At 37.7% G+C, this 11,545-nt stretch overlaps 1 long non-coding RNA gene across 1 annotated transcript in view; it reads right to left on the reverse strand.

Annotated features, from left to right (window-relative positions):
* LOC122817005 overlaps nt 1-4,379 on the reverse strand; it is a 270,601-nt gene extending 266,222 nt beyond the window's left edge. The window contains exon 1 of the long non-coding RNA XR_006367134.1: nt 3,512-4,379. This is a non-coding gene — a long non-coding RNA (uncharacterized LOC122817005). The remainder of the gene's footprint in view (nt 1-3,511) is intronic.
* Nucleotides 4,380-11,545: the final 7,166 nt, after the last annotated feature.

The following is an 11,545-nucleotide window of genomic DNA, read 5'->3' on the forward strand; positions in this document are numbered from 1 at the left end:
TTTGTCCAGATTTTTCCTCTAGGAGGTTGAGAGGTATGCTGTGCACACCGAAAAATAAATGCATAAACCCATGGTGATTCTAGAAGTTTGCAAAAAAGGTGACTACCTAACCTGATTAATCATTAGATTTATGGAGGGGGAGGGGTCTTCTGCACTTCAAGAAGTGGAATATGACTCTTAAAACAGGGGTGTATACCCGGGGAAACACATTCCAGTTTTTTCTCCTGTAAACACCTCGCAAGAATATAAAAATATCCTTTTTTTACAGGCCAGATAAGAGTTCAGCATTTTATAATTATTTCTATGTTTTATGATTTCATGCACAATGTGCCTTGACTGAATACTACAGTGTATTATAACCACAGAAATCTGAGCTGCATTCATGACATATTAAAGACAGAGAGACAAAAAGGCTTAACATTTTGAAACACAATCTAAAAAATACACAGAATCAGCAATGATTCCTAATTTATATAGTCCTTTGTGCATTTCTTATTACAAAGTTTGAATACTGCATACTGCAGGTAGTCAAAGTACATCACTTTTGGACATATCCTTGTTTTTTTTTCTAACAGTTATTGAGTGACATACTCAAGTTTATGTCAAGAAGACCTGTTTTATTTTGTCTTAAAATCTTAGTATAGTTCTTTTTTTTATAAATGCTCATGTCTCTGAGCTGTTTTATTTTCTTCTTTGTGAACTGATTACATAATTCCATTGTTGTCATTGAGAAGCTGTTCTAAAGTAACTGTTTTCAGACTTTAGTATTCTGAGTGAGGATGATTTTAACCTTAATGAAATATTAGGTACATTCAAATTTTAATATTTGACTTTTAAGTTCATACATGCAGTGATACTCTCAAAAAGCTAGCAGAAGACTGAGTTAAAGAACATGCAAGAGGATATTTTGCATCTTACTTGTGTAAATGGACTTTGTCCTGTAAAGTAAAGAGATGGATCTTTGAATCTGTAGCTGATGGCATATTGATGTATGCTTTAGTATAAGCACTAGTACCTTCACATTAAATTTGTGACTATATGTAAAGAGACAAAAGGTCCAGTTAAGGGTTTATTGTAAAAAACAAAACAAATTAATATTTGTTTTCAGTATGACTCAGCTAGGTGGTTGCAGAGCAGTATGCAACCATTAATATTTTCTGTAGCTCTGTGATTTTGCTGGACAGTACATATGTCATCTGCCTGCTTTCTGATACTCCGAGTGTCTTAATATTCCCAGGAGGAAAATACATTAAAACATGTTCTTTCAGTCATTAAAAACACTACAAGATCATTGGATCAAACACTAGATTGCCACATATTAAATTCGACACCTTCCACAGCAGTACATAGTTCTCAACCTGCCTTGAGAATTAAGGACAAAACAAAATCAATTATGGAAAAATACCTCAAATTAGGGACATATTTAGATAATTATAGAATTAATTTATAAAGTTGATAGAACAAGAATATATGAATTAACATTTTATTTTCTGAAGTAAAAGCCGTCAATGGCTGTTTTGATCAACCGTATTTGCTAAGTATTCAAATACTTTTCCTCAAAGAATTTTTCCAATTTGGGGATAGCTGTAGCAACATTTTGAGGCAAAATTTGAAACACAACTAAAAAATCAGGGACAATTGTGAGGCAAGGGTTGAGAACAGTATATTACTACTATAGAGAGAGCTGCAGTCTACCGTACAAACCTGTGTATCCTGGAAAAGAAATGTACAAATGGAAATGTATTTCGCGCATTGTGTATGTGGTTGTGCGTGCGTTTATAACGCACTTAATGAAATATATTAAAGGAGAATAACATTTCCCTGACCCATCAGTTAATACAGTGTGTCAAAAAATGTACTTAATTTCAAAGCTGCACTAGTGGGTTAACTTCTCCCCCCCCCCCCCCTTGTTTAGAGATCACATAGTGAACATATAATACAGAAGCAGGCTTGCGCGCGAGGTGTGACATTTTAACAAGATTTTAATTATTTATGTGATGCTACTTATTCAAAATTTGCTTTGCAGTGGAGGCAGCTGGCAAGAGGGGCTAACCAGTCCAGTGAGGAAACTAGAACTAGAAAGGAGGACTAGCAAACCATAGATATGTGGGTAGATGGGGTAATAAAGCGTAAAAAGTCCAAGATTGCATCCAATATTTAAAATAAATAAGAGAAACATGCGCACACAACACACACACACAGCAGAGTTTGATCCTGTTTGTAACAGATAACAAGCACCACATGACTGCAAGTTTCTACAGCTTCATATTTGGGGAAAAGGGAATAAATCAGTTAGATGCAAAAAACAGACACTTTTCCTAGATCTATATATTTTTGGAAAAATTATTACATTTTTGTGTACATTTATGCATTTTTTAAGTCAGGTACACATCTGTCAAATGTCTGGAATTTTGCAGATTGTCCAGATTTTTGTGCCTCATACTGTCGGTTAGTTTCCTATAAAAATTGTGTTTTTCTGGCTAATCACATAACTAATTAAATGATGACAGAGATCCAGTTTCAGACGCTTACAAGAAAATGCATGCTAATACAAAACCTCTCATTTCAGCCACTTTCTAAGTTTATAACAGCAATATTTAAATACTTTCCCTGATTTTGCGCTTTTGTCTCCCCATGCCCCCAATTATTTTTGGCTTTTTTCAGAATTAGAGGCAGGGAGTTATTGTCAGGTGTAAAGAAAGGCACGCAAAATGTATTTGTTAATTAGAGGATACTATGATGAAACCAGACGTGTGCGTTTGTCCCAGGGGGGGAAAACGGATTCAAGGTAAAGCTCATAACTTTCACATTAGTATTAGGCTGAGACTTTTCTTTATAATGGGGTAACCTGAGGCACTCCCAGTGATTAACCATGCGGTGACCAACACTGTGGCTTAATTAGTATAATTTATTCTGAAGGCTGCCGGGCAGTTTTACTGGGGGGGGGGGGGGGTTAAAAATATCGGAATGTCTGTCGTCTTGCCGTCTTGCTGAGGGGGTAAATTATATTTCAAAGCAACACAAGCAACAGTTACACTTTTTGGTCATCAGTTTTGGGAACTATCAGGCTTTTTTGGAAAGAAGATATGAATACAACATTTTTTGAACATTATACTTACACAGTTTGGCATGCGCTCTGCTATCAGTATAAACCATTTTCCTTTTAAAGATGTATTGTCTGATCAGAAGATATTAATTATTCTTTCTCAGTTAGTTTCATTGTTTCGTGCCTTTTTATCTGTTGAGTAAGTAAGCAGCTTTAAATGACTTCCTTTAACAATATGATTAGTACACATAATAAGCCAACATATCCATATATTAGGTGTGTGTGTGTGTGTGTGTGTGTGTGTGTGTGTGTGTGTGTGTGTGTGTGTGTGTTGCATATACTTGCTCTCAAGACATTCAAGTAAAACTGCATAATACCTGCAGCAGATAAATTCCATCTCAGATATACACTGGGGCAGATCAATGTGCATATGGAGTATATTGGCAATATGTATCGACACCTTACCCTGCAACGCCAGGAGCACAGTCAGGATGAATTTGCCAAGATTGATGCGTTGTCCCATAGCCTTCAGAATTTAAACCCCGTCGAACTTTGAAGTCCCCATCTGGACAGGGAATACAACCTGTTTCCCAGTCCCAGGAAGAGATCGAACTGATTGTAATTGGTGGTTCAAGGCTTGTCTCTTACTTGATGTTTCAGATTTCCCCCCAGAATAAGCAGATTATAACCACTCAGCACCGACAAGCGACCTCCTTCCACAAAGACTGCTATCCAGGTCCGTAGGTTAGCATTCGTTTTAGTTCCAAAGGTTCCGTTTAATTCCTCTTTTCTCGATGACCTACCGTGAATAGAATATGCAGTCAAAACACACTTTTTTTCATAGGCATTAATATGTGTACAATACGTGGTGCAACCCACCACGTTGTTATCTTAACCACATTAGAAGCAGCAGATTACCAGTCCTGTATATGCTGCCTTCTTAAATAAATTAATGCATACAAATTGTGTATTTGTGCAAAAATGACAGCAAATCAAACCATAGTTTCTTGGTCCACTTCGTTGAATTTAAAAGCGCTGTTTTTTAACTGCACATTGTAATATTGCAGTTTTTGCAACGTGCTCTCATCGGTTCTCAAGCTCTGCAGTTACAGCTCCTCTAAAATGCGTGATTGCAGTCTTCCTTCTGGTTTGAACTTTATCGTTTCAGAGTTGTTTAATTCAATGACGGTTTACTGCCTTTGCATATTCGTTGATAAAATGCCCACTTTAAACACGCATATTCCTGCATCTTGAACCTTGACTCACTCAGTTGCTAAATTCGGTGGATTACAATATTAAGTATGGTATAAATTCCACTCTACTTTCTTCCACTATACACTTATACACGCCCTCAAACCAGCCTTTGCAGCCCTCCCTCCCTCCACTCCCCCAATACACACACACCATTGTCTGCTAGAACACTGTAATAATAGCAAAAGAAAATATTGTCATGTGGACCATTTCTGGAAAATGTAGCTGGACAGGAAAAGATGTGGAGCGCATGTTCACTTGTCAGATTTTCAGATGGACAGCCCCATTTAGAAATGTATTGCTTTACACTAGTACATATACGCCAGCATTGTGTAAAATGCTCACCTTAGCTTTATTTATATTGGCAACTCTACATATACTGGTCTGAGTATGGATAATACTCAACCTGAAAACTAACATAAACGACTTCCTCAAAGACAAAGAAAATGCTGAAAACGAGACTTGGGATCCAGAAAACACCCCCAATGCACAGACTTGGAAATATATATATATATATATATATATATATAGATGGTCAACATCTTTCCACAAAAGTGGGGGATCGGACCTTAACCTCTGAAGTGTCCAGATTTTCACAGAATGTCCAGAATTTAAACTTTTATTTTTGATCTATTTCTTTAGGTGATAAGAGCAATATTTAAAATCATGCCTATGTTTCGGATTTTGTGACACCATTATTTATGGCTTTGTCCAGATTTCTTGCTCTAAGAGGTTAAGAGGTGTGGATTGGAATAGGTCAATTTTTGGGGATGACAAACTTGCCCTTTCCCCAAGAATTGTGCAATCTGGGAATTAGTATACGTAGCTGGGGGAGAGGGAGCAGGGGGCTAGCCCCTTTAAAAGGTTGTGTTTTATTTCATTTTTGAGGGCATATGAAGGAAATGTAGGCACAGCTAGCTATATTGCAGTGGAGAAAATAGCATGCAGGGAGGGGGTCAAGAAGGCAAGAAACTGGTTAGGATTAGGAGAGGGGTTGTGTAGGGGAAGGATTTAAAAAGCCACAGGTAGCCAGGCATACTCTCTTTTTAGTAGCAGAGCAGGACAGATTAGAACAAAGAAGGCACAAGACGAAGGCTGGAAAAAGCCATGGTACAGGACTGAACAGGAGAAGTAAGGAGAAAGTAAGAAACAAAGAAACAGTGATGATGGTGGTTTTCCACTTTGAAGTGGTCACGACAAAAGCGCTTTTCATTTGTTTTATTCTCTTCAATAAACTCCAGTATTGGTTTTATTGAATTTGGTCTGAATAGGTGCATTTATTTACTGTGGAGTGGTTCATCCTTCTGTTCCTGCTTGGCATTTTTGTGTTTTACCTGAAAAATTACCTAAAAGTGGATGATACTTAGTTGATGCTTTAGAGCAATGTAAAGTATGCTTTGTTGATTATTAGAGAGTGTGTGTGTGTGTGTGTGTGTGTGTGTGTGTGTGTGTGTGTGTGTGTATTTGTATATACATAAAGTTACATACTACTCGCTGATACTTAGTGCAGAGCAGAGTAAATCGTGTTTGGTTCACTGATTGGTTGGTGCTTAGTATAAAGTAAATTATGTTTGGTTAATTTTTTAATTAACAAAAAATTGGATGCTATTATTTATAAAGGGAATAAAACATTTTCTTCAAATATTTAAAGGGAGCCAACTTATTCTAATTAATTTCTCCATTTCAGAAAAGTTCTCATCCTTTATTCCAGAAGACTTTGGTAAAGCGACAGACAATTCATTAGGTTGTCCTGCAGGATTTTGGTACAAATATATTTCATATTGAAAAGAAAAAAAGTTATGGATATGTTTTTAGAAAGGGGTTATCCTATCTTACTTGTGAAGGATATGATGGATGAAATTATCAGCAAAAAGGTGAAAGATTTGTTTTCCCTTGTTGGGTCATTATTTTAATGATCACTTTGGTAGTTGGAATAATTTCAGAGGCCCCATGGATTTAATTTCTAAAAAGTGATGATTCTAAGTTTTGGGGTTGACTCTAAATGAATTAGGGAGCTGATCCTTAAAAAAAATGGTCTATTTTTAAAAAGGATCACAATTTATTTTTCATCTTTGGCCCAGGTCCTATAGGTATATACAAGAGAGGAAATAATCTGAAAGGGAAATTTGAAAAGACAGCAAACTTACAAAACAAGGTGGATAAGGAAATTGTGGTGATGGGTACAGGGAAGTGAGGTCATCATAACCAATGTCCCCTTATTTATGAAGGGGACAGGTTAACGATTAATTATTTTGGTAATGGAGAATTATGCCTGTAGGGTAGTGTGACTTGTGAGATGGTAGGTGTGGTCTATGTTGCTGTTTGTCAGTTTTACTGTTTGTTTTATGTTGGTAAAACAGAGAGACCACTATGGAGAAGAATGTATGAACATATTTATGATGCAAAAAAAGCAAAATAGTAACAGCACTTTATATAGACATTCACTAGTCTGTAAGGGACCAATTAAGCTTAGTTTTAATTTTTGGTTCTTGATATTGTTAAAAAAAATCCTTGGGTCGTCCTTGGGAATGTACTTTAGAGTACAAAGAATTGATTTGGCAACTAAGATTGAATGCCACTGTGTCCCCAGGATTGAATGATCACACCTCTATCAAGAGTGTTTTAAAGATGGGAGCAGCAAATTTATAAATAATTTTTATAAAATGCATTAGTTTTTAGTAACTGATTTTTAATTGTTTTTACTTGAATTGTAGTAGAATGGTAGTTAAAGTTAGAGTTGTTCACTAAGGTTATTAGTATTATGTATTTATGGAATGTTCTGATAGGGTCTTTAAGGAAATGATTATTTTTTGGTATTTCTTTCTGAGTGGTAGGTGTTTATACAATTCTGATGAAGTTCTAGTGAGGAGCAAAAATGGTAAAGTGTGATAGGTTTTTTTGTAAAAAAATACATTTCATACACTTTGGACATAACATTTTTGGACTGGCATACTGCCTTTTTGGTGTCCATTTGAATCCTGGGCTCCTGGTGCCTGCACGATATGGTGTTTTGGTGTTCTGGTTGCTACTATAAACCTACGCTAGGCATTATGGATTCCCCGGCTAGTTGCAGGTAATAATTGAATGAATGGGTATTATTGGATAGAAATGTTTATTTATTTTATTCATTTGACATTTCTTTACTGGGATAATCTGACTGGGTCAACAGAACCCATTTTTAGCTGAGGCCCAGGGAGAAAATCTCCAAACACAAACATATGTAACAATTCAAACACGGCACTCATATCTTACAGTATTGTCACATACGTTCAAATAAGGACAATTGTATATTACAGTTTAACAGTACAGATGAATGGGTGTTCCAAAAACAGAAGAAGAATAAGCAGTTTGACTAGATGCTGTGTGGGTATATATGCCAAGTTATTCTGGAAATTCTTTGTAAAGGACCACATGGCAGAAGTAGCTAAGATGGAGACTGCATACCCCCCGCCCCAGTCCCTCAAAACCAAAATTGCACGCCTTGCAATTGATGAACCTGTGGATTTACTGTGATTTATTTATATACTTACATACAAACTAAATAACACATTTCTAAAACTTAATATGGAAACCAGCAGCAGGATGCTGGCAGCTCTGTGGCAGGTAGTAGAATACTGTACCTATTTTAACTTTATCAGTGTTAACAGCTTTAGAAGAAGAGGGGAGAATGTAATGGGGCAGTGCACAGAACTTGTTCAGAGAATGGTGACATATTCCAGGTTAGGGGAAGCTTTTAAATTTATCAGTTAAATTATATTTATCTTTTATTTATTATTTCAAAGCCTCTTGGAGGAATAGAGAACAGATTTAAGACATAATCCTGTATTAAGAAGGTGGGAGTATTTCTAAAAAAGCAAAATATTTCATTTTAGCTACCAAATTCCAGCTATGATCTTGGCTCATAACTGCAAAGAATTTTGCAACAGTAGTAAAATTGGTTTGTTAGCTTGTTGTTAAGCAAATGATTTGTCATCCATTCCCCTAAGAGTCATTAGGTTTTATGAGGGACTGAGTGGAGACAAAACAGATAACATTATGCAAGTTATAAATAAAAGGGTTTATGGCTTTCCTCATACAGTTCCTGAGGGTAATGTTTTAGAGCTTTATCTTGGTATTTTTGGGTACTGTAAATACCATGTGTTGTAAAACTTTCCTAGCAATCACTATTAACTTGCATATTCTCGTAATTAAATTACATTATTATAATAAATGCACAAACACACTAATACTATACTTGTTTGCCGTTAAATATTCATATTGGTTTGGAGGCAAGAATTCGGCAATACAGAACACGAAAGCTTAGTGAGGTAGAAGCAAATGGTGCTCTTAAGTACTCCAGATTTACTTAGTAATCTGGTAGGTGTATGTATATGATAGACAAAAAAAAAGACGAATCTGATAGACAGAAGGTCCTCTGTGTTTTGAGGTAGAAAGTTGCAGCATATTTGTCAACTTTCTGGTTCAAGAATTCTAGGCTAGGCCAAACTTAATGAAGAGACAAAAGCCAAAATCAGGAGAATTTAGAAGTAATGCACTTAAAAGTTAATAGGACCACAGTTACTACATCAGTGTGCATTTTCTGAGCAATAAGAATTAATAAACTGCAAAAACAAAAATCTATGGTATCCCTTGAAGTCTCAGGAAACCTATACTGGCTCAAAAACAAACCAATAAGATACTTTGCAGTATGGAGGGTGTGAAGTTCACTCCTTGAATTATGTTATGCACCTAGTTCACTAAGAAAAATTGAACTGTAAAATACATACTACAAAATAATACAATAGGAAATAGTAGGTAGTCCACAGGTGAGTTAAAAATGGAATATCCTTTATGGAAACACACACACACACACACACACACACACACACACACACACACACACACACACACACACACACACACACACCACACAAGCGATCCTAGTTGAGTATAATGAAAAAGCATCAAAAACATTCATTATTTATATATAATCAGGTTATTTGGAGAAAGGGAGTGGTTACAGAGGGTGGTTCTGTAAGAGCAATAAAAGCATTAAACTCATTCCTTTAACTAAGTCCCCTTCCCCCTTCGCACCACAGTGTAAACTGAGACTGTGCTACCTTAGAACTGAAATTAAAAAGCTAGACACAAATTAAAATATATAAGAACAGCTTATTAACACTTTATATAGGCTAACCTACTAATCAAACTCTAATATCTAGCATTATTGTCTGACTATGGCTATCAGTGAGTTATAAGAAAGACAATTTGTAGGCAGGACACGGCAAAAAAAAAAAAAAAAAGGTGGAAGAGGATTGATCTAGCGTTTAGTTGGGGGATCTACTTGGCTGTATAACTTTGTATTGTCATGCAAGTTTAGACCTACTGGGTATACTGTTTAGCTTGTTGTTGTCTTTTGGCTTTTCTCGGTTAGGGGTCACCACAGCGGAACTCCGGTATGCTAATGATCGGCAGTAGATTTTCACGAACGCCGAGGTGCCAGCTCGACGTTCAACCTTCAACGAAGGCATGCCCATTTACGCATGTCTTTCAAATGCCCACCCAACCGCGGGGAGGACATGCAGACTCCACACAGAAGGCACTTCCCGCACTCCAGCCGAGAATCGAACGGGAGAGCCTCTTGCTGTGAGGCAACAACGCTACCGCTGCACCACCGTGGAAGTCGGTATACTGTTTAGCTTATTGTATGGTAAATGCTACTCCATAAGTGTGCTAAGATAAATTGTTAGCATCTTTAAATCCCTTCTGTATTATTCTGCAGAGGTTTATTTGGAGCTCTTCATGGTGCATGGGCTCGAGTTACATACATTCTAATGAGCTGCCCACCTTTGTACTCACTTTTCTCACTTGTCTAGAGGAAAATAGTTTTTTATTCAGGCATGTCCAAGGGTCAGCTCCCAGTGTTCTCTCCTGTCTATCTGATGAATCCGGGCATCTTGAGGCAATGTAGAAATTGTCTCATGTACACATACAACCCTCTCCTCCTACCACCCAACACTACAACCTGTGAGAGATGCACTTATCTAGCCAAATGGGAGGTAAAGCTCTCTCCAAGCAAGACTGAACTTGACAGTCATGAGGAGAAGGTAAACATTTGCACCACACCACACTCATCACATAGTCTCACTAAATCTACACCACCAAAATCCACACATAGTAACATAAAAACATTCGCGAAGGCTCTCAATAATAATCTGTCTAAGCAACAGAGACCTCCAAAGTAGAAATGCAAGCAACCTCCATCCCCCAACACAACCCAAATGACACATAGCCCACAGACTCAGTGTGCCATTCAACCACAGCCAATAAGGCAAAACAACGTACCCAACACACTAGTCATAGCTGAATCTATAGTCAGGCACACTGATGTCCCACTCACCAGGCTAAACAAGGAGAAGGTTACTGTCAGCTGCCTGTCGGGTGCCAGGATCCACCACATAACCCACACACTCAGGTCACTACACAACAAGTACAAATATGACTCTGTCATTGTCCATATTGGTGTGAATGACCTGAGACGTACCTCCCTGGACTACATGAAAAGAGACATGTAAGAGCACTCCAATCTTGTAGTCCAGGCAGGTATGACCCTAACCCTGAGTAGCACTCTGCCATCGCCCCTAATGATACCGCAGTACAAGGACAAAATGATTGACTTCAACAATTGGCTAAGCTTCTGGTGTCATTCTAAGGGGATCCAGTATCTGTCTGCTTGGGATGACATGGTCAACAGACCACAATGCTTTGCCATAGATGGCCTGCACCTGTCACCCCTGGGATTCTGGATACTGGCTAAGGCTCTTGCTGCCCCATATATTGCCTTTTTTTAGGCAAGGTTCAAATAACAAATTCACCACCATAACAGGAACAGGCAAGCAAAAACTGAGGGTAATGTTACTCAATGCTAGAAGTGTAAATCTCAAAATGCACTCACTCGAGGCACTCCTTAAAATGGAGAACATCGATATCTGTGTAGTGACTGAGACCTGGTTCAAGGCTCCAGAGAGCACCCTTGCACTACCAGGCTATAACTCATACCACACTTTTCAGCCATGTAACCTGGACTGAAACACCAAAGGTGGAGGTGTGTCCATATTCATTAAGGATATCCACACCTTCAGGCTAGTTGCTCAGCATAATGCATCCGAGGTTATCCAAGTGCAACTAACTCTGGGCTAAACTGCAATCCAAATTGTAGCTTACTACAGATCCCCCACCATGCCTCAGGATTCCCACTTTTCTTGATGT

This window comes from Protopterus annectens, chromosome 12.part0, assembly GCF_019279795.1.
Source record: "Protopterus annectens isolate FY-2018-M chromosome 12.part0, PAN1.0, whole genome shotgun sequence".
NCBI lineage: Eukaryota > Metazoa > Chordata > Ceratodontiformes > Protopteridae > Protopterus > Protopterus annectens.